Consider the following 24,377-nt stretch of genomic DNA (forward strand, 5'->3'; position numbering starts at 1 on the left):
ATATAGGCCGATCTCGCTCCTCAATGTCGACGCGAGGTTTTTGGCGAAGGTGCTGGCCACGAGAATTGAGGACTGTGTCCCGGGGGTGATTCACGAGGTCCAGACGGGATTTGTGAAGGGTAGGCAGCTGAACATCAATGTGCAGAGGCTGCTTAATGTAATTATGATGCCTTCGGTGGAGGGGGAAGCGGAGGTAGTGGCAGCTATGGACGCGGAGAAGGCCTTCGACAGGGTGGAGTGGGAGTATCTTTGGGAAGTGCTGCGGAGGTTTGGGTTCGGGGAGGGGTTCATCAGTTGGGTTTAGGCTACTTTATAAAGCCTCGGTGGCGAGTGTGGCTATGAACCGGCGGAGGTCGGAGTACTTTCGGCTGTACCGGTTGGCACCGGGCAGGAATTAAAAGAATGGGGGACATGTTTATAGATGGGAAGTTCGCGAGCCTTGGGGCGCTGGAGGAGAAATTTAGGCTGCCCCCCGGAAATGCCTTCAGGTATGTGCAGGTGAGGGCATTTGAGAGACGGCAGGTGAGGGAATTCCGGCTGCTTCCAGCATGAAGGATTCAAGACAGGGTGATTTCGGGTGTATGGGTTGGAGAAGGCAAGGTCTCGGCGATCTATCAGGAGATGCAGGAAGAGGAGGAGGCCTCGGTGGAGGAACTAAAAGGCAAGTGGGAGGAGGAGATCAGGGAGGATAGATGAGGGTCTGTGGGTTGATGCCCTGAGCAGGGTTAACTCTTCCTCCTTGTGCGCCAGGCTCAGCCTGATACAGTTCAAAGTTTCAAAGTTCTTCACAGAGCGCATATGACAGGGGCGAGGTTGAGTAGGTTTTTTGTGTGTTTATTATTGTTTCATGGGGGGGGGGTTGTATTTTGGGGAAATCCTTTGCACAATTTGGGCGTACGGTGTTTTTCTTGTTTGTTTTTCTTTTCTCTTTCTGTAAGGAGCGGGGGGTTTGTTGAAAATCTGTTAAAATTGATATTTTAAAAACAAAAAACCTAACTGGCCTCTTTGGGAGGAGAGAGAAGGAGGTGAAGAGGGATTTTGTATATCTACAAGACATATTAAGAGAGGAGTTGGCAAAGCAAATTCAATCTTGAGCTTCATGAACAGTAATATTGATACAGAAACTATGCTTCCAGTGGCACAGTGATTAGCACTACTGCCTCACAGCCCCAGGGACCAGGTTTAATTCCGGTCTTGGTGACTGTCTGTGTGGAGTTTGCACTTTCTTCCCGTGTCTGCGTGGGTTTCCACCCAGTGCTCAGTTTTCCTCCAACAGTCCAAAGAAGGGAAAGTTAGGTGGATTGGCCTTGATAAATTACCCTTAGTGTCCAGGGATGTGCAGGTTGGGTGGGGCTATGGGGTTACAGGGTCTGGGTAGGAGTGTGGGCCGAGGCTTTACCCAAAACTTTAAATCTGTGTCCCGACTGCTTGTACGATCAGTGAATGGAAACAGAGTTTCTTTGTCCACCTGATCGAAACTTGGCATAATCTTGTGGACCTGAATCAAATCTCCCCTCAACCTCCTTTGCTGGAACCATTCTGGGAAATCTCCTCTGCACCTTCTCCAAGAACCTTCACATCCTTCCTGAAGAGTGGTGACCAGAGCTTTAGAAAGATTCATAGAATAGAATTAGAACCATAAAGCGGGCGATTCCCCGAGCCCGTGCTGGGCCGGAGAATCGCCGCAACCGCGCCATGACGCCCTGATGCCGGCGCGCGATTCTCCGAGGTGCGGAGAATTGGCACCATTTGCGCTAGCCGCGGGCCGCTGGAATCGGCGGGGCCACCCGGATGGGCCGAGCGGCCGCCCCGATACGACAGAGACCCGCCAGCGCCATTCACCCCTGGTCACTGCCGGCGGGAACTCTGTGGGAACGCTCCGATTTGGTCTGGCCCGCGCTCGGCGGGCCGGCCTCTCCCCCCCGGGACTACTTTCCGGCACAGCCGGCCCCTGAACACCGATCCCATGTTGGGTCGGGGCTGGCGCGCGTAAGAAGTTCCTCGCGCATGCGCAGGATGGCGCGGCCCAACTGCGCATGCGTGGGATGGTGTGGCGCCCATTTGGCGCTGCGTAACGAGGCTGGAGCGGCGTGAACCACTCCAGATCCATGCTGGCCCCTTGTGGGGGCCAGAGTAATTCATGCCCAGGCCCTGTGATCACTTGACCTCCATATCGGAGAATCCCCCCCAGAATTCCTACAGTGCAGATGGAGGCTGTTCGGCCCATCGAGTCTGCACCGATTCTCTGAAAGGGATTCTCTGAAGCTGGAGAACAGGAAATATGGTCAGATTTAGACAGTTGGGGTGGGAAAGGGTGGCAGGGAACATTGGGCCTGGATAGAGGGCCAGCGATAGGTGGAGGATGACTAAGATGTCTTGGAAGGAAAGACAAAGGGAATCTAAATGATGATCAAGGCTAAAAATGTGCTAATAGTGGCACGGGAAGAGATTAGAATGTGTTAATGGCAGAACAAAGGTAAGCAGTGTTTCTTTGTTCTTTGACAGTAGGAGCAGGGAGCAGGTTGCTCTGGAGCTGTTGGGTGGGGGGGGGGCGTTGTTAAGGGAAAACGGATCAATGGAAGAACTTAAAATGTGGTGAAAGGGGAAGAGGGAGTTCAGTCTGAAGTTGTTGAACTGAATGTTAAATCCGCAAGGCAGCTGACGTTTTGAGTCTGGGTGACTCTTTGTCAAAGCTGGAGAACTGGAAATAGGGTCAGATTCAGACTATTGTGGGCGGACAGTGGCTGGGGCGGGGCGGGAGGGGGGCAGGGGACTCGTGGAGAAGTGGGGCTGGATAGAGGGCCAGCGATAGGTGGAGAATGACTAAAATGACTTGGACAGAAAGAAAAAGGGAATGTAAATGGGTAATAAAGGCTAAGAACAGTGCTGAGAGAGGCACGTTCAGAGATTAGAATCTGAACGGCAGAATAAAAGTAAGCAGTGAGTGAAAGGAAGACTAGGAACAGGGAGCAGATTGTCCAAGTGGGGCGGGGGGGGGGGGACATTGGTGGGGGAAAAACAGATCGATGGAAGAAATGAAAATAAGTTGCTAGAAATAAACATGTGAGGAAGGTAGAGGAGAGCAATAAGTGACATGGTCTCTCAGCCTAACCATCAGAAGCTGCAGCAAGACACTGCAGTTGAACATAGCACAGGTCCATTGGCTGCTCCGCTGCTGCCTGTTTCTGTAGGAAAGTGGTTATCATGTTCATCTAACGCCGCGAAAGGTCCTCCATTCAAAACTGGGCAGGAACATTGAATATTTCTCGCTTAGTTTGAGGGAAGTTTGGATAACATGCGTTTGTTTCTGCATGTCACCTGAATCCCATGTATTAGATATATATTTGGTCTCATCTCGGCCTCAAACTTCATTCAGAGAAGTCGGAGGTAGTGAATATTGAAGAAGCAAAGATCAGAAAAAGATGATCCCATTTTGACACAGTTCGGATATTCTCAGTTTGTTCAGTCCACTACAGAATTTAATGGATTTATGGATGTAGATTAACATTTTAAATCGCCATCTGAAACAGATCTAATAGTAATGTGTGCTCATACAGACAGAGACAAATGATACTCTAACTGAATTAGAGGACAGGACGAAGTCTTACAACACCAGGTTAAAGTCCAACAGGTTTGTTTCGATGTCACAAGGTGAATGCAGTTACAAGAACGGATTCTTGTAACTGCTTGTCCGTTCTTGTAACTGCATTCACCTTGTGACATCGAAACAAACCTGTTGGACTTTAACCTGGTGTTGTAAGACTTCGTACTGTGCTCACCCCAGTCCAACGCCGGCATCTCCACATCATGAATTAGAGGAAATAGCAGAGATTTAACTAAAACACCTTTTTGAAAACCGGGCTTTGTGGTAGAGAAACAGGAAAAGCCACTCAGGGAGATGAGGAAATCCAGACTCAGTGCGGATTTGCTGTCACCCCTCCTTTCATTAACATGAACGGGATTTAGGCTGCAGAATGTTTCATACCAAAACACAGAGGGTCAAATATAATAAACTTATCATTCTTTAATCTCCTACCTGTGAAGATACTTGATTGTGTTTAAAAACTGACGTGGCCAATCTCAAATGAACTCAACAGAACTTATATTACCCAGTGACTCGATTTATTTTCTTTATCAGTCATGTTTGCAATTCAATGTTGTAAATCTCAGAGAGTCTCAATTTCAGATGAGGACATAAATATCAAATAATATCAAGTTTTGAGTAATGCAACAAATACTGAGTAAAATTGTTTGATGTTTTTCGAAGGAAAATAAGAATGATGTTATCACTGAATGAGAGGAAATATTTGCTGGGCGGACATTTCTACATTTCATAATTCATTTGTAAACTAATAAAGTAAATTACTTCAGCAAAGTGATCTCGAGAGGGCTTTGTTAAGCTTCACAAATCCCTCTCTAATAGACAGACTCTGTAAATAGGATGTAGATCAAATTAATTGGATTCTGTTATCAACTCAGAAATAATGACAAGATACACTTTTGTAAACTCAATATGAAACCAATTGCATGAATACATAATGTTTATATCGTAAACTACACCATCTTCATGTCCAAATCTTCTGGTCATTGGACCAAGGGAACGTTCTCATTAAATCAAACTGAGCAAGGATTCTACAGAAACTCCTTTTTCAAAAGCAAATTGGAAGAATAATTGGAATAGAGAATCCTCAAGATCACAGAAAGAGAGAAGGGCATTGAGATTAATCGATTTGCTCTTTTTCAATCTATATTTTTATTCGACTTTTATCATTTTTACAGATAACACAACATATTTTCCAAACACCAGTCCAATGGGCTCATTGCCAATCAGCTGTTTTATCAGTGTACTGGTTATCACGTTCCCCTCACACACCAAATGTCCCATATTATTATTCAAAACATTATTGACGTTACTCATCTACATTTGCAGCTAAATTGTATCATTGTTATTTGTTGTTCAATCGTTAAACAAATGCATTACCTTCCACCCGCAAAGTTCCAAATGGTACCCTGCAAAATAATCTGTGAATCGCAGTCAGAGTTCACACGTGTTAGTTGTTAATGGTTTTCTAATGTGCTGTGGCATTTTAGGATTCTCATGTCAGATCAATTTCTCCGCCAATTGCCTAATTTTCAGTCGAATTGTACTCCCACAATAGAAGGTTCTTCAGTGCAATAAGGACGCACAGTTTACTATTCTCGGTCAGTGCGCTGAGCGCTGTTCCCTGTTTCTGCAGTGTAGTGATTATCGTGTTTGCTTTACACACATAAAGGCCCTCGGTTTAAACCCGCACAGAAACATTGTCAAACCCCATTCATTTCTGTGTGTGGAAAAGTTACATGATTGACATTTTCATTATTCATTTATACCCATCCTGAATTGCCCTTGAATTGAGTCACTGAGTTAATCTGCCGCGTGGACCCCCTGTCCCCAGAGCTCCAGCCTGGTTCCCTGCTTAGAACATAGAACGATACAGCGCAGAACAGGCCCTTCGGCCCACGATGTTGCACCGAAACAAAAGCCATCTAACATACACTATGCCATTATCATCCATATGTTTATCCAATAAACTTTTAAATGCCCTCAATGCTGGCGAGTTCACGACTGTAGCAGGTAGGGCAATAGAAATAAGAAACAACATCAATGGGCTCATCCAGGATTTGAACCCGGGACCTCTCACATTTTCGAACAGCAGAAACCCCGAAACGAGAATCTTACCCCTAGACCAACGAGCTGGTCAAGAGACAATTACACTATTCAACCACCAGCCTCTCCCCCAGTGAACCCACTATCCAATATTACCTGAATAGAATAACTTTCAAGCATGTGTCATTTACTCTGCTATGTACCTCAACATGCATTCAGGGTCAGCTGAAAATTGCCGGCGCACTGAGCAGGAACACAGATGCTCCTATTTTGACTCGGCACAAATATTAACAGTTCGTTCAATGGCGTCAAATGCAGGTCAGAGGCTGGGAATCCTGCAGCGAGTAACTCACCTCCTAACCCCACAAAACCTGCCCAGCATCTACAAGGCACACGTCAGGAGTGTGATGGAATACTCTCCACTTGTCTGGATGGGTGCAGGAACTCACCAAAGGCATCATAGACAGCGCCTTCCAAACCCAAGACCTCGACATCCTGAAAGTTCCCTTCCCATCCACTCCCCATCCTGACTGGGAACTGTATCGACTGTTCCTTCACTGTCACTGGGACAGAATCCTGGAACTCCCTCCCTAACAGCACTGTGGGTGTACCTACACCAATGGACTGCAGCGGTTCAAGAAGCAGCTCACCACCACCTTCTCAATAGCGAATAGTCCTGGGCAGTAAATGCTGGAGCAGCCAGCGAGGTTCACATCCCCGAATGGATAAAATAAAACAGATAGGCAGCTGCCTGAATCCACCACCATGGAGTCACCTGGATTAGTGAATGGAGATAAGGGAATGTCCACTCACATAGTCAAGCTTTTCGAAATGTATCGATTTTCTCGGGAACGTATTGGTTCCCTGAGCGTGAGCTCAGCTTCTCAAAGCAAACCCAATGTGAACCAATCCCGCCGTCTGCACCGCAAAGAAATGAACAAAACGTGTTGCTTGACCAATAAGAAACAACAGCAAAGGGCTCGTCCAGGATTTGAACCCGGGACCTCTCACATTTTCGTACAGCACAAACCCCGAAGCGAGAATTTTACCCCTAGACCAACGAGCCGGTAGGAGTGAGCTTATTGAACCAAAAGATACTTTGATTGCCATTCACAGCCAACCAGATATCTGCGGAAAATGCTGGGAAAACTCAGGAAGGCAGGCAGCATTTGTGGACACGGAAACAAAATTCATCTTTCACCTCCAGGACCTTTCATAGAAACCGGGACAGGTTAGAAATGTAGAAAATTAGAAGCAGTGAAATCCCTGAGGGAGCAAACAGAACAACAGGAAAGGGCTCTGATAGGGGGCAAGTCAGGAGATTAACTGAAAAAGACTGCGGTTCTCGGCCTCAGAGTGAAGTTAACATTGAATCAGAGAATAATGACACCACAGAATGAGGCCATTCGGGCTGCCGTGTCTGTGCCAGCTCTCTGTCAGAACAATGGAAGAAACAAAGAAACAAAAGATGTGTCTGGAGGAGCTGTCAATGGCAGATTGATCAACAACTGTCGTCCGGACACAAGAAACAAGATTCAAACCCAAATCTGCGATGGAAGAACACACAGAATGGGGGCAGCATTTACAGTGTGAGACTGTTGCACACACTCTGAGTGTGAAAGCTGTATTGAGCCCAGTGGAAAGAGGCGCTGCTGTTTCCCGCTGTGCGCTGAGCTTCTTTCAAACTCTGCACATGTGCTGTATCATTCTAGAAAACAGAATATTCAGTATCGCAGAAGCTTATTTTATATGTTTGCACGATGGGAATGTGGAATTCGAAACACAACAGATGAGCCGTGGTCTTAGCGAATAGCAGAACAGGCTGAAGGGACCGAATGGCCGACTTCTGCTTCTATCTCATCTGTTCGTATGTGCTCCCGTGTGTGTATCATTCTATAAAACAGACCATTTACTATCAGTGAATCACATTTCGTATCTTTGCATGATGGGAATGTAGAATTCGAAAGACAAACAGGTCAGCCAGCTTGTTGAATAGAATGCAAGATGATATTTTGAATGCGAGTCTTTGTATCATTGACTGTGTCTATATATATGGTTGTGTAATCCACCTCTTCACTCACCTGAGGAAGGAACAGTGCTCCGAAATCTAGTGATTCGAAATAAACCTGTTGGACTTTAACCTGGTGTTGTCAGACTTCTTACTGTGCTCACCCCAGTCCAACGCCGACATCTCCACATCTTATTGAATGGCTTAGCAGCCTGAAGGGGCCGAATGGCCAACTTCTGCTTTTATTTCATCTGTTCGTTTGTTTGAAAACAGAGAGGGACCGTTGAGTCAGAATATTATGGCGGGTATTTGATAAGGAGGAAACATGTGACCATGTCGCCCTCTGGTGGACATGATCGGAACTTTACACCGTTCGGACATTTGATGGAAACAGAAAATGAGAGTGTCAGTTCCAGGGGAATAAATGCAGCGGGGGAAACATACTCAGAAGCTGCAGTTTGTCCATAAACATCGCCGGCACCGACACCAGTTGAACGGACAGGAAATAAAAGTTAGTTTTATCGGTGTGGTTTGTTGTTCATTGTGCAGCTCAGAGCGGGAAATACCTGCAGACAGAAAGGAGATGGGAATTTCCAAACTTAAATTCATTCACTTATTGGTTTAGTCCTGGTAAGTATTGTCCAAGCCTGGCCATTCACCAACCGCATTTCCCCACAAACAGATGCTGGACACGATCCCAGAAATCCCAGCTCATTCTTTACATTTTTCGGGAATGACTTCCCACGCTGGGAACAGCATTAGTGTATTTTACATTGTCGCCAATTCCAACCCTGACTCTGATCCAATCCGCCAGAGGGGATCCTGAGAGAATTCCCCCCAGAGTTGTGAAGCACTTTGGGATAAATAGTCTATGTGACGTGTTGGACCAGATGTAACGACGTCATTCCCCGGTGGGCCAGAGGCGCAATGGATAACGCGCCTGCCTACAGATTAGAAGATTTCAGATTCGACTCGTGGTTAACTTGTCGACATCAGTTTGCAAAGCCTATGAAAAAATGCATTTTCAGTAACTTTAACCCAATTCAGTTGATCGTTTATTTTATTAGATTTACTTTTGGTAGTCTTTTTGACAAATTCCAGTGTATTCTAAAGGGACAGAAACTGACACAAATCAGATGCCAGAAATGTCGGGGATGCAGGGCTTAGTGAGAGGGAGGAACTGAAGGAGATCAATACTGGTAGGATCATACAATCCCTGCAGTGCGGGGGGACACCATTCGGCCCTTCGAGTCTCCACCGACCCTTGGAAAGAGCACCCTAACTAGGCCCATACCCCCCGTAACCCAGCCATTTCGCATGGCCAATCCACTGAGCCAGCTTTGCCTTTTGAGCCATTTAATTCCTGACTTGTGACTGTTGATGGTGAAGAGGCTGGATAGGAGGGGAGGGGGGGGGGGGGGGAGGGGGTGAATTACTCTCCGAAGGATTCCCAGCCGGTCTTTTAGTGTTAATCAATTTAATAGAATAACAGCGACATTCCCAGCCTCTGGCCTGTATTAATCGCCATTGAACGAACTGTTAATATTTGTGCCAAGTCAAAATAGGAGCATCTCTGTTCCTGCTCAGTGTGCCGGCAATTTTCAGCACTTCTGCTTCTCCTGAATACATTTCCGGCATAGATGAGAGCAAATGACATTTGCTTTGTAAGATATTATATTCAGGTAATAATCGATAGCGGATTCACTGGGGGAGTGGTTGGTGTTGAGCTGTGTTATTGCGGATTCACTGGGGGAGTGGTTGGTGTTGAGTTGTGTTATTGCGGATTCACTGGGGGACTGGTTGGTGTTGAGTTGTGTTATTGCGGATTCACTGGGGGACTGGTTGGTGTTGAGTTGTGTTATTGCGGATTCACTGGGGGAGTGGTTGGTGTTGAGTTGTGTTATTGCGGATTCACTGGGGGAGTGGTTGGTGTTGAGTTGTGTTATTGCGGATTCACTGGGGGAGTGGTTGGCGTTGAGTTGTGTTATTGCGGATTCACTGGGGGAGTGGTTGGTGTTGAGTTGTGTTATTGCGGATTCACTGGGGGAGTGGTTGGTGTTGAGCTGTGTTATTGCGGATTCACTGGGGGAGTGGTTGGTGTTGAGTTGTGTTATTGCGGATTCACTGGGGGACTGGTTGGTGTTGAGTTGTGTTATTGCGGATTCACTGGGGGAGTGGTTGGTGTTGAGTTGTGTTATTGCGGATTCACTGGGGGAGTGGTTGGTGTTGAGTTGTGTTATTGCGGATTCACTGGGGGAGTGGTTGGCGTTGAGTTGTGTTATTGCGGATTCACTGGGGGAGTGGTTGGTGTTGAGTTGTGTTATTGCGGATTCACTGGGGGAGTGGTTGGTGTTGAGCTGTGTTATTGCGGATTCACTGGGGGAGTGGTTGGTGTTGAGTTGTGTTATTGCGGATTCACTGGGGGAGTGGTTGGTGTTGAGTTGTGTTATTGCGGATTCACTTGGGGACTGGTTGGTGTTGAGTTGTGTTATTGCGAATTCACTGGGGGAGTGGTTGGTGTTGAGCTGTGTTATTGCGGATTCACTGGGGGAGTGGTTGGTGTTGAGTTGTGTTATTGCGGATTCACTGGGGGACTGGTTGGTGTTGAGTTGTGTTATTGCGGATTCACTGGGGGACTGGTTGGTGTTGAGTTGTGTTATTGCGGATTCACTGGGGGAGGGGTTGGTGTTGAGTTGTGTTATTGTCACTAAACTGGCAATGCAGAGAATCAGGCTGAAGCTCTGGGGACCGGGGTTCCACGCGGCAGATTTACTCAGTTCAAGGGTTATTCGGGATGATTAACAATGAAAATGTCAATTATGCAACTTTTCCTACACACTTAAACGAATGGGGTTCGACAATGTTTTTACACGTTTTCCAATCCAGGGTTTTTTGAGTGTAAAGTAAACATGACAACCATCACACCACAGAAACAGGCACCGAGTTTGGTCCCTGACCGAGAACAGGAAACCTGCATTCTTGCTGCACTGAAGAACCTTATTTTGAGGGAGTCCAATTCGGCTGTAAACTTAGACAAGCGGCAGAGAAATTGATTTAAGATTATTATTAGAATCAGAAAATGTCGCAGCACATTAGAAAACCATTCACACTTAACACGCGTGAACTCTCTGACCGATTCCTCCCAGTCCCCATAATGGTGGATTTTGCAGGATATCATTTGAAACGGGTGTAATGTAACGGATTCACTTAATGAGTAAACAGAAAACAGCAAGAATACAACTCATCGCCAAATGAGGAACGTCCATAATGTTTCTGCCCGGTTTCGAACCGGGGACCTTTCGCGTGTGAGGCGAACGTGATAACCACTACACTACAGAAACAGCTGGCTGATAGTCGCTCCAATGGCCCTGTGCAGAAAGCAGACACTGTTCTGTCGCTCAGTTACACTTTGGAGCCTTTGTTTTTTAGAATTCGGCTGTTCTCATTAGGAATGCTGCAGAGAGACTAATAAATCAATGTAACCATAAAATGACAAAACGCAATAAATGGCACTTCGATCACCTCGACCAGCTTTTCAAATGAACAATCTTTTGATTAGTCTCAATGTTTTTCTGTTTCAACTGCCTTGAGTTTTCTCCATTTCAGGTGATCGTCCAATTCGCTTTTGAAAAAGGAATTTATGTCGAATCCATGCCCAGTTTGACTTAATGATCAAGTTTCACTGGACCAGAAGATGTGAACATGGAAATTATGCAGTTTACGATATAAACAACATGTAATCATGCAATTGATTTCATACCAAATTTATGAAGGTGTTTTTTCCTGATCAAGCATCTCTTCATTATTTCTGAGTTGATATACAGAATTTAATTTTATTTGATCTACAGCCTGTTCACACAGTCTGTCTATTAGAGAGGGAAATGATTTTTAGAACTTCACAAAGCCCTGTTGAGACACTTTGCTTAAGTAGTCCACTTTATTTGGTTTCAAATGAATTTTCAAATGGAGAAGCGTTCTCAGGGTGGAATGATTTCTGCTCATTCAGTAATAACATCATTCTCATGTTGCTTCCAGAAATGTCAATCAATTTACTCAGCATCTGTTCCGTTACTCAAAACTTAATCTTATCTGACATTTATGTCCTCATTTGAAAGTGAGACTGAAATATACAACATTGATTTGCAAACATGACTGACAAAGAAAATATTTCGAGTCACCGGGAAATACAAACCCCATTGTGCCCATGTGAGATTGAGCACAGTCAGCATTGAAATGAAATGGGATAGTTTTACAGGTAGAGATTTGAGAATGATATTTTTATTATATTTGATTCATTTTTGTTCTGTGTGTGAGCCATTCTGGCGCCTTCATCCCGTTCGTGTTGAAGAAAGAGGGACGCCACAGGATCTGTACCGAGCCTCGTTTTTCTCAAGTCCCCGAGTGGGTTTTCCTATTTCGCTATCATGAAGACAGATTTTTTAAAAGATGGCTCTATTAAATCTCTGCCATTTGCTCTAATTCAGTCACAGAATCGCTTGTTTCATTCAGTGATTAAACCTGCATCTGTAAACCAATAAAATTCTATTGTGGACTGACAAACCGCTAATATGTGAACTTTGTCAAAATGCGGACATATTTTCCATCTCATTGCTTCAGGACAATTCAGCATTTCTGATTTTGCTGAATGCATTTTGAGATCGGGGTAAAAGTAAATAGAATTGGCTGCAGCACCCGAGATCCCGATAACATCCAGCAACAAACTTAAATCATTCTAACTTGTCTCACGGTTAATGTGAAAGATTTGATAATGTTTCTGTCCAGTTTTCAATCGGCGAATGTGATGACCAGGACACCACAGAAAGAGCGGCACAAAGCCCATTGTGCTCGGTTGCAGCTTCACAACAGTCAGCTTTCAAATCAAATGAGAGAATGTTACTTCACAACAGATTTGAAATGGAGGTGCCAATTGTATTTGATCTTTCCTTGTACAAGATGTGAACAATTCCGTTGGTCAAATCCCGTCAGTGATTTGCATGCGGCAAACCCGCACAAAACCTTCTTTCCGCGTCTCTCTTTCTGCTTTGCCTCCACAGGAAGACCGAGAACAAGTGGTTTGTAACCATCTCTGTCATTTCCTCTGCTTCAATTACCACATTGCTGGCGTCTGTCTTTATGGACAACATTACTGTCAGATTGAAATCAGACATTGCTGGATAGATTTAGGTGGTCTGCCAACATCTTTGGAGAGAAACAGAGTTGAGCAGTACACTCATTTAAATGATCCTTAGAGCAGTATAGGAGGCTAGGGTAGGAACGCACAGAATTACATAGGTGGAAAGTGGCACAGGAGGTGGGGCAGAATAGAAGATCAGGGGCAAAGGAGAATAGGAATAGAATGGAATCCCAACAATGCAGAATGAGGCCATTCAGCCCATCGAGTCTGCACCGATCCTCTGAAAGAGCACCCTTACCAGGCTCCCACCCTATACACCAGAATCCCCACAGTGCAGATGGAGGCCATTCAGCTCATCAAGTCTGCACCGATCCCCTGAAAGAGCTCCCACTCCCTACCTAGGCCCACTACCGCACCCAATCCCCTTAACGCCACCTAACCTGCACACCTTTGGACACGAAGAGGCAATTTAGCACAGCCAATCCAGCAAACCTGTATATCTTGGGACTGTGGGAGGAAACCGGAGCACCCGGAGGAAAACCATGCAGACAAGGGGAGAATGTGCAAACTCCCACGGCCGAATTGAACCCGGGTCACAGATGCTGTGAGGCAACTGTGCTAACCACTGTGCCGCCGTGCCGCATGGACAAATTTGTCAAGGACATAAGACAAAGGGATTATTGAGGAATGAAGAGTATTAACGGTGGCAAAATGATGAGACAGCCGAATATAAAATGGAAGCAACTGAACAGCGAAGGGCAGATGGGGGAGGCTGTAAAGTGCCTAATAGGAAGATGAGGTGTTGTTCTTCCAGTTTACATTGGGCATCACTGGAGCATTGCAGCTGGCCTCGGATGGACATGTTTGTTTATTTCAGATTTCAGCAGCTGCAGTATTTTGCTTTATTAGTATTAGACATTTTTGACAGAGTTACTATGTTAATTGTCATCTGTAAACCCATTATATTAAGTTGTTGGCTGAACAAACTGTTACTGTGTGTGCCGAGTCCAACTACAAACATCGTTTGCTGCTCTGTGTGTTCTGATTTCTGGAACCACCCAAAGGGAGGTACTAGACTTGGTATTGTGCAATGAGATGGGATTAATTAGTAACTTCATGGTGAAGGCAGCCCTAGGTGGCCGCGATCATACATGTTTGAATTTTACATTCACTTTGTGAGAGAAGAGTGTGTCCAAGGCTGGTATTTTGATATTGGGAAATTATGAACTTGAAGGACAATTATGAGAGCTGAGCAAGCAGGACTGAACTGTAAATAAAAGTACACATAAATTACAAGTACAGCCTATCACTGCTCAGCAATTAAAACATAATCTGACCTCGAGCCACTTCACTGAAAACCTGTTGTTCTCAGACACGCTATTCTTCATGTCATAATTGACAGATTAAGAGTAAAACATCCCACTGTTTCACTGTAGGGAAAGGACACACCATTGTAGATGCCCCATAATGTTAGAGATCGGCTTGTTGAATCTGCTCATCCGATTCCATCTTCTATTCAGCTAATGGGGGAAAAAAACTTAAGTACTACAATTTGTAGGCGTTTGGGGACAATGGCAAGGTTGCTGCTCTGATTAGCTTTGGTAGAGTTCGCAGAGAGTCGCCACGCTCCGGCGACATCTTGGGTCCAAGGAGAATGCGCCTCCAGGCGAATGTGGAAATGAATTCACTCGGTCATCCTATGTGCTGACATAACAGCTCAGTCACACTAGAGGAAGAATCATAGAATCTACAGTACAGCAGGAAGCCATTCGAGTCTGCACTAGCCCTTGGAAAGAGCACCCCAGTTAATCCCACGCCTTCACCTTATCCCGGTGACCCATCTAACCTTTTGGACATCAATTTATCACAGCCAATCCACCTAACTTGCACATCTTTGGACTGTGAGAGGAAATCGGAGCACCGGAGGAAACCCACACAGAGGGAGAAACTGCAATCTTCCCACAGTTATCCGAGGCCGAAATTGAACCCGGGTCTCTGCCGCTGTGAAGCAGCCATGCTAGCCACTATGTCACCGTGCCGCCCATTTAGGATCATTCAGATACTTCACATGCACTTTGGTTGCTGTATCAATTAATTTAATTTTTAAAAAAATTTAGAATAACCAATTCATTTTTTCAAATTATGGGCAATTTTGCGTGGCCAATCCACCTACCTTGCACATTTTTGGGTTGTGGGGGTGAAACCCACACAAACACGGGGAGAATGCGCAAACTCCATACGGACAGTGACCCAGAGCAGGGATCGAACCTGGGACCTCGGCGCCGTGAGGCTGCAGTGCTAACCACTTGCGCCACCGTGCTGCCCTCAATTCATTTATTAATGTGACATCTTGGCATGTGGCTCCAATCGAAATCGGATCAAAAGCAATAATTTCAATTGAGCAATATTGTGTCTTAATGGTTGGATATATACCCGGCATTCTTCGCGTGGAAGACTGTGTCCTATTCAGGCTGCAGGAGCTTCTTGCGCAGGCGCATCACCAAGCTGGAAGTGGAGAATGCGCAGTAGTCTCTGACGAGCTCATGCAGTGCGGCCTCTGAATGGGGCATGCGCAGTACGTGCCTGGACTTGGGTAACGAGGGGAAAAATGAACGGGTGAACTGAGCTACGGGGCCGCGAGGTGTGGGGGAAGAGACAGCGGAGTGCCTGGGAGGGGGGGCTTCATAAAGACAGCATGAATGCCTCAAACCAACCCCGAATACGAAGCTACTCATCCTGTATTTGCAAAGGACGTTGTTGGGCTGCTTGCATCAGAGGCCCAGAATAATGGCAGCCATATTGCAGCAGGGCGCATGCGCAGTGCTCCCCGTCCTGTCAGCAGGAGGAGAGAATGTTGTGACTGACACTGATGGATCCTGGAAACTCCTTTTGCAGGGGGTTAGAAGGGGAGGTTTTAATTTACAGTGCAGAAGGAGGCCATTCGGCCCATCGACACGACACGACACGCAATTTTGGACACTAAGGGCAATTTATCATGGCCAATCCACTGTGGGAGGAACCGGAGCACCCAGAGAAAACCCACGCACACACGGGGAGGATGTGCGTACTCCGCACAGACAGTGACCCAAGCCGGAATCGAACCTGGGACCCTGGAGCTGTGAAGCAATTGTGCTAGCCACAATGCTACCGTGCTGCCCCCTATCTTAGACTAGCAGTTGAAGGTCTTTGTAATTTTCTTTTTCAGGAAGTTAGAAGTGGAGGATTGATCGATGGGAAACTTAACCCAAGCATCACATTGTGATCTGACAGAGTCAGCGATACATCAAAACCTGAATATCAGCAGCATCTGAGTGTGCAATGTAAAATGTTTGTTCTGTCTGTGTGAGAAGATTCCAGGTCCCAGAGTGACTGGAAAAGCCACAAGATTCACAAACCCTGGTTCGACCACACCTTGAAAGCTCAGCTCTGGGCAACAAACCTTAGGAGAATAGAATGGCCTCTGAGGGAGTGTAGAGCACAGATTTCCCTGAGTGATCATAAGATAATAAGGGGCTGTTTAGCACAGGGCTAAATCGCTGGCTTTGAAAGCAGACCAAGGCAGGCCAGTAGCACGGTTTGATTCCTGTAACAGGCTCCCTGAACAGGCACTAGAGTATGGCGACTAGGGGCTTTTCACAGTAACTTCATTTGAAGCTTACTTGTGACAATAAGCCATTTTCATTCATTTAATTTCATCGTCAAATCCCTACTGGTCAGAGAGGGGGCCATTCAGCCCATCAAGTCTGCACCAACCCTTCAAATGAGCACTCTTCCCATTTATGCTTCCTCCATCCACCCCACCTTATACCCATAACCCAGAACTTAACCTGCACATCCTTGGACATTAAGGGGCAATTTAGCATAGCCTGCACATCTTTGGACGGTGGGAGGAAACTGGAGCACCCAGAGGAAACCCACGCAGACACGGGAGAATGTACAAACACCACACAGAGACCGGAATTGAACTGGGTCCCTGACGCTGTGATGCAGCAGTGCTAACCACTGTGCCACTGCTGAATCCCAAAGTTAAATTATATGGTGTGATTATAAAAAATAGAGAGTCATTGTGGCACAGCAGAGGTTATTCGGCCCAGTGAGGCTATGCTAGCTCCCGAGAGCAATCCAGTCAGTCTAATTCCCCTCTTCCATCCCTCTGTCCTCGTAGGTTTATTTCCATTAAATATTTATCCAATTTCCTTTTGAAAATATTCATCGTGTCCATTTCTGCCCTCCCCTCAGCTGTAACTTTAGGGTCATTACCACTGACTGTAAAATCGGTCCCCTTCACATCTCCCATATCTTTTACCCAAAACCTGAATGTGTCCCCGAGTCCTCGTACGATCAGTGAATGGGAACAGATTTTCTTTTGTATATTTTACCTAAACCCATCAGAATCTTCGACGCCTGAATCAAATCTCCTCAACCACCTCTGCCGGAACCATTCTGCAAAATCTCTTCTGCACCTTCTCATGGACCTTCACATTCTTCCTAAAGAGTGGTGACCAGAAATAGACACAATTCTCGAATTGTGGCCTAATCAGAGCTTTATAAAGCAGTAAAACTTCTATTTTGTGCTCATTAACACCATTTATCAGCTCAAGAGTTAATTTAATAAAAGCAAAATACTGCGGGTTCTTGAAATCTGAGATAAAAACAGAAAATTCTGGATAAACTCAGCAGATCTGGCAGCATCTGTGAAGAGAGAATTAGAGTTAATTTTCAGATCTAAATTATCTTTCCACAGAACTGCTTTGCTAACTACTCTCTGAATATATCCTGTCACTTCAGAGAGAAAAGCAGTTAGAAACCCCAGTCCCCTGTGTCCCTGCACAATCTTTAGCACTCTGCCATTAATTATATCTTTCCCCTCCCTAACCCCTTTGCCACCTGATTATGAGGGTTGTAATCCTTGGAATTTAGAAAATTAAAAAGGAATTGATCAAAGTTTTCAGGATGTTAATTGGAACTGACGAGGTAGATAGAGAGGAACTATTTCCACTGGTTGGGGAATCTCGGACGAGCAGACACATTCTAAACATAGAATCCGGTTCTGGCACCTTTTCAGGGAGAGAGTTCCAGATCCTGAAACCTCGGTTGCTGCAGAAACTGCTGAGTTCTGAAGGTTGTAAAGTGTTGAATGGAATGATGAGCTGCTGTTCCCCGAGCTCCCTTTGAGCTGCATTGGAACAGTTCAGGAGGCCAAGGGCAGTGAGGTCAGTGTGGGAGTGGGACAGATAATTAAAATATGAAGCAATCGTCCAGCGTGCAGCCAAATCCTTGATAAAAGTCGCACAGTCTATCATCCTTCTTCTTGTGAAGTGATGAATCATTTCCACTTTCACCACCCTCCAGGGCTGTGAGATCCAGGTTATCACTCTGTGTAAAAAAAGGTCTTCTTATTCCCCGCTGCATCTCAGGTTCTCTCATGTGAACAGCTTTTCTTTATCGACCTGATCTATGTCTGTATTAATTTTGTACACCTCCATCAATCTCCCCTCAATCTCATTTGTTCTGTGTAGAACAAGCCCAGTTTCTCCAACCTAACCTTGCCGCTAACGTCCCTCCTGGAACCATCCTGAATCTCCTCAGCACTCTGTAAGGATCCTCATATCCTTCATAAGGACTGGTGACCAGAGCTGGATATAATGTTGTGATCTAACCAGGACTTTAAAATTTCTTGTTTTAGTGCTCAACACCTCTGTTTATGCAGCTCAGACCCCTGATTTATGAACTAACCAGTTATAAGAAATGGGTCCCACGAATGCTTTGGTCATGACCCGTACTCATAAAGCATCAATGATGACACAAGTTTTAAAATAGTTCCTGTAATATTTGTCCTGAATACCAGACACCTTCCCCCAAGTTCTGGAAAGGGAGGGTTAATAAAGCCAGGTACTCACAGTCTGCACAAACTTCGAATGTGACTCCAGACCCATTTGTAAAACTGAACAAATAGCTCCAACGGCAAGCGTAGTTACAGGTCGACATAGATCGGAGTATTTCCGACTATATAGGGGAACAAGACAGGGATGCCCGCTGTCTCCATTGTTGTTCGCGTTGGCAATTGAACCTCTGGCCATGGCGTTGAGAGACTCCAGGAAATGGAGAGGGGTGATTAGAGGGGGAGAAGAACACCGAGTCTCGTTATATGCGGATGACCTATTGTTATACGTGTCGGACCCAGCGGGGGGAATGATAGAGGTTATGCGAATTTTGAGGGGGTTCGGGGATTTCTCGGGGTATAGGCTAAACATGGGAAAGAGTGAATTATTTGTGATACATCCAGGGGACCAGAGTAGAGAGATAGAAGGCTTGCCTCTAAGGAAAGTGGAAAGAAACTTCCGATACCTGGGGATTCAGATCGCTAGGAGCTGGGGAACCTTGCACAGACTTAATCTGACACGGTTGGTAGAACAAATGGAGGAGGACTTCAAGAGGTGGGACATGCAGCCTCTATCGCTGGCGGGCAGGGTGCAAGCAATTAAGATGATGGTCCTCCCGAGGTTCTTATTTGTATTTCAATGTCTCCCTATACTAATCACTAAGACCTTTTTTAATAAAATAGACAGGAGCATCACGAGCTTCGTGTGGGCAGGGAAAGTTCCGAGAGTAAGGAGGGGGTTCCTTCAGCGTAGTAGGGACAGAGGAGGATTGGCACTACCGAACTTGGGCGATTACTATTGGGCCGCCAATGTGGCAATGATACGTAAATGGATGATGGAGGGTGAGGGAGCGGCGTGGGAAAGACTGGAGAGAAAGTCCTGTAAAGGGACGAGTTTAGAGGCGCTGGTGACGGCGCCGCTACCGATCTCACCTAAAAAGTTTACCACGAACCCGGTGGTGGCGGCAACATTGAATATCTGGGGACAGTGGAGGCGACAGAGAGGGGTGCGGGGAGCCCTGGTGGGGTCCCCAATCAGGAACAACCATAGGTTCGCCCCAGGAAGAATGGATGGAGGATTTCAGAGCTGGTTCCAGTTGGGAATTAGGAGGGTGGGAGATTTATTTATAGATGGGACTTTTGCGAGCTTGGGAGCATTGGAGGAAAAGTATAAGTTGCCCCGGGGAAATTTCTTGAGATATATGCAGGTGAGGGCATTTACTAGACAACAGGTGAGGGAATTTCCATTGCTCCCGACACAGGGGATACAGGACAGGGTGCTTTCAGGGGTGTGGGTCGGAGAGGGCAAGGTGTCAGAGATTTACCGAGAGATGAGGGAAGAGGGGGAGGAGTCGGTGGGCGAACTAAAAGGAAAGTGGGAAGAAGAACTAGGGGAGGAGATAGAGGAGGGTATGTGGGCTGATGCCATAAGCAGGGTAAATTCCTCTTCCTCATGCGCCAGGCTTAGCCTGATTCAATTTAAGGTGCTACATAGAGCACACATAACGGCAGCAAGATTGAGCAGGTTCTTTGGAGTGGAGGACAAATGTGGGAGGTGTGGCGGGAGCCCGGCAAACCACGCACATATGTTTTGGGCATGCCCGGCACTGGAAGGGTATTGGAAGGGAGTGACGGGAGTGATTTCGCGGGTGGTGAAGGCCCGGGTCAAACCAGGCTGGGGGTTAGCTCTATTTGGAGTTGCGGAAGAGCCGGGAGTGCAGGTGGCGAAAGAGGCCGACGTTGTGGCCTTTGCGTCCCTAGTAGCCCGGCGCAGGATCCTACTCATGTGGAAGGAGGCGAAACCCCCCGGACTGGAGGCCTGGGTAAATGATATGGCGGGGTTCATTAAACTGGAGCAGATAAAGTTTGCCCTGAGAGGATCGGCTCAAGGGTTCACCAGGCGGTGGCAGCCATTTCTCGACTACCTAGGGGAACGTTAGAGGGAAGACAGATGACCAGCAGCAGCAACCCAGGGGGAGGGGGGGGGGGGGGGAGGGGGGGTTTAGTTTAGGTCAAAGATAAAGGGGTTTTGTTACTTGTGTATTGTTTAAAATTTCTGTATTGTTATTGTTGCGTTTGCTTTGTAAGAGGGGAAAAATTGTTGTTTGGGAAAAAAATTTCAATAAAACATTTATAAAAAAAAAACTGAACAAATAAATCGCTGAATTTATTCTGACTCTTTTCTGTATCCCAGCTCCAGTAATCACTGATTGGGAAGGGACCAGAATCTCAGGAGGCTTCACACTGCTGTCTTCTCGCATGGAAGTGATCTCCTATCAGATTAATGTGCTTATGCTGTGAGTATTCAGTACAATATCTGAACCTGATTCTGCTTCCTGTCCACTATCCCCCCTCATCCATGGATCTTCCGTTTTACCAACTGGGGAAAAGGTTTGCCTGATTGATCTCGATGGTGGTGAGATTACCCAGAATGCCCAATCGGTCAGAAAGTCCCCTATCGGTGACTAAAGGAACCCAGGGTGAGGACGCAGGGCTGTGCTGTGTTCTGAGCATGCTCAGAGTGGCTGGTGGAGACAGACTGAAGGGGATCAGGCAGCTCAGGGAGGAGATTGTGAGCACAGGGGAGGAACTGGAGCCGGGAGAGGACCACAATTAAATGAGCCCAGACGATTATCAGACTGGCGATTACCACGATGTAGGTGAGGGAGCACAGAGGTGATGGTGAACAAGACCTGGTGTGAGCGAGGACAGGAGCAGATGAGCTTTGGATGACCTCCAGTTCCTGTGAAGTTGAATCTGGGAGATGGACAAGACCCACATTAGAATAGTCCAGTTTAGAGGAAACAAAGGAATGGATGAGTTTCAGCAGCACATGAACTAAGACAGGGACATAACTGGACAATGTTACTGAGTGGAAATAGGCGGTGACAGTGATATGTGGACAGAAACACAGCTTGGGGTGAAATATTCCCGTACCAGCCTCCCCGAACAGGCGCCGGAATGTGGCAACTAGGGGCTTTTCACAGTAACTTCATTGAAGCCTACTCGTGACAATAAGCGATTTTCATTTCATTTCATTTTTCATATGCCAGAGATTCTGAAGAGTGTGATTCAGTCTCAGACAGTTCCCAGGGAGAGAAATGGAGTCGGCGGTGAGGGAGTGGAGTTTATAACTGGGAATGAAGACAATGGCTTTGTCCATCCAGTAGTGTATGTCAGATAAGTCAGGATGGTGTGCGAGTTGGAGGGGAACTTGGAAATGATGGTGTTCACATATTCCTGCTACCCTGCTCCTTCAAGGTGGTGGAGGTCGATGGTTTGGGAGATTCTCTCAATGTTCTGCTTGTTCTGAAGATATATTAAATACTTCTTTCAATCATTCAGCCTCTACTACTCCCTTTCTCTCTCCTTCTCGCAGTGTGTCAGAGTCTCGTGTAGTCTGGTCGCCACACTACCAGAAGGATGTGGAGGCTTCATAGAGGGTGCAGAAGAGACTTACCAGAATGTTGCCTGGTATGGAGGGCATTAGCTATGAGGAGCGGTTGAATAAACTCGGTTTGTTCTCACTGGAACGACGGAGGTTGATAGAGGTCTACAAAATTATGAGAGGCATACACAGAGTGGATAGTCAGAGGCTTTTCCCCAGGGGAGAGGGGTCAATTACTAGGGGGCATAGGTTTAAGGTGCGAGGGGCAAGGTTTAGAGGAGATGTACGAGGCAAGTTTTTTACACAGCGGGTAGTGGGTGCCCGGAACTCGCTACCTGAGGAGGTGGTGGAAGCAAGGACCATAGTAACATTTAAGGGGCATCTTGACAAATACATGAATAGGATGGGAATAGAGGGATACGGACCCAGGAAGTGTAGAAGATTGTAGTTTAGTCGGGCAGCATGGTCGGCACGGGCTTGGAGGGCCAAAGGGCCTGTTCCTGTGCTGTACTTTTCTTTGTTCTTTGTTCTAGATCCAGACCAGTTGGCAGGTTCTCTTCCCTGAAGGACATTAGGGCAGCACGGTAGCATTGTGGATAGCACAATTGCTTCACAGCTCCAGGGTCCCAGGTTCGATTCCGGCTTGGGTCACTGTCTGTGCGGAGTCTGCACATCCTCCCAGTGTGTGCGTGGGTTACCTCCGGGTGCTCCGGTTTCCTCCCACAGTCCAACGATGTGCAGGTAAAGTGGATTGGCCATGATAAATTGCCCTTAGTGTCCAAAATTGCCCTTCGTGTAGGGTGGGGTTACTGGGTTATGGGGATAGGGTGGAGGTGTTGACCTTGGGTAGGGTGCTCTTTCCAAGAGCCGGTGCAGACTCAAGGGGCCAAATGGCCCCCTTCTGTACTGTAAAGTCTATGATAAAATTCTATGAACCAGTTGTGTATTTACAACAATCCAGCAGGTTTCATGGTCACTTTTTCCCAGTGCCGGCCCCACAAATGACCAGATTCGTTCAGCTCAATTTCACAACCTGCCTTTGTGTTTTTGTGGGTTCTCTCGCACTCCCTATTTTCTGTTTTAAATCAGTTTCACAGGGCGTTCGAAGGAGAGGATTTGCAGTCGGGAAACTTCATCAGATCAGGATCAGCTCCATTGCTCATTTACCGTAACCTGAATATCAGCGGATTTTGAACATGGAAGGAAACAGCACCATTCACAGTGGGGAGAAACCGTACACGTGTTGTGTGTGTGGACGAGGCTTCCGTCGATCATCAGGCCTGTCGAGACACAAGCAAAGTCACTCTGGGGAGAAGCCGCGGAAATGTGGGGACTGTGGGAGGGGTTTCATTTCCCCATCAGAGCTGGAAACACATTGATGCAGTCACACTGGAGAGAAACCGTCCTCCTGCTCCAAGTGTGGGAAGAGTTTTACTATCTCGGCCAACCTGCTGAGACACCAGCGAGTTCACACTGTGGAGAGACCATTTCAATGCTCAGACTGTGGGAAATGCTATAAAAGTTTCCAGGAACTGATGCTGCATCAACGTGTTCACACTGACGAGAGACCGTTCAGGTGCTCTCACTGCGGGACTGGGTTCAGGCGATCGTCCCTACTCACTGTACACCAGAGGATTCACACCGCGGAGAGGCCACTTATCTGCTCCAAGTGTGGAAGGAGATTCACTCAGTCATCTGACCTGCTGACGCACAAGAGAATTCACACTGGGGAGAAGCCCTTCACCTGCTCCGAGTGTGGGAAGGGATTCACTACCTCATCCACCCTGCTGAGACACCACCGAGTTCACACAGCCAAGAGACCTTTTAAATGTTCAGACTGTGGGAAGGGCTTGAAAAGTTCCTGGGAACTGATGTACCATCAACGTGTTCACACTGACGAGAAGCCATTCAGATGCTCTCGCTGTGGGACTGGGTTCAGACGATCATCACAACTCACGACCACCACCGAATTCACACTGGCACAAGACCTTTCACCTGCTCCCAGTGTGGGAACGCTTTCACAACCTCATCCAGCCTGCTGAGACATCAGCGAGTTCATAAATAACTACAGTGATTGGAATTTTCCGTTAATCACAACCAGGACTGACCCAGGTTCATTGGGGTCTGGTTCTGCTGATGTTAATAAACCCCAGCCCACTTACAGGGACTCATATTCTGGCTAAAAGCCAAATAAATCAGCTTTGTGTTAAATACAGTGTGTTGAATCTTTTAAATATCTCAGATGCAAATTGGTTCCTTTTGATGAGCTCTCCCTCTCCTGTCTCCTCCATCCTCACCTCCAACAAGCGAGGAGCTGAT

The 24,377-nt window shown here is 46.6% G+C and overlaps 1 long non-coding RNA gene and 1 other non-coding gene across 2 annotated transcripts; one reads left to right on the forward strand and one right to left on the reverse strand.

The window, feature by feature from the left end:
* Window positions 1–10,923: 10,923 nt before the first annotated feature.
* Window positions 10,924–10,996, reverse strand: trnav-cac (transfer RNA valine (anticodon CAC)). Its single transcript has one exon. It is a non-coding gene; the product is annotated as a tRNA-Val (tRNA).
* Window positions 10,997–20,868: 9,872 nt separating this feature from the next.
* On the forward strand, window positions 20,869–24,269 carry LOC140419537 (uncharacterized). The gene is made up of 2 exons (XR_011945848.1): window positions 20,869–20,967; window positions 23,148–24,269. It is a non-coding gene; the product is annotated as an uncharacterized lncRNA (long non-coding RNA).
* Window positions 24,270–24,377: the final 108 nt, after the last annotated feature.

The sequence above is a fragment of the Scyliorhinus torazame genome, chromosome 5, assembly GCF_047496885.1.
Source record: "Scyliorhinus torazame isolate Kashiwa2021f chromosome 5, sScyTor2.1, whole genome shotgun sequence".
NCBI classification, from domain to species: domain Eukaryota; kingdom Metazoa; phylum Chordata; class Chondrichthyes; order Carcharhiniformes; family Scyliorhinidae; genus Scyliorhinus; species Scyliorhinus torazame.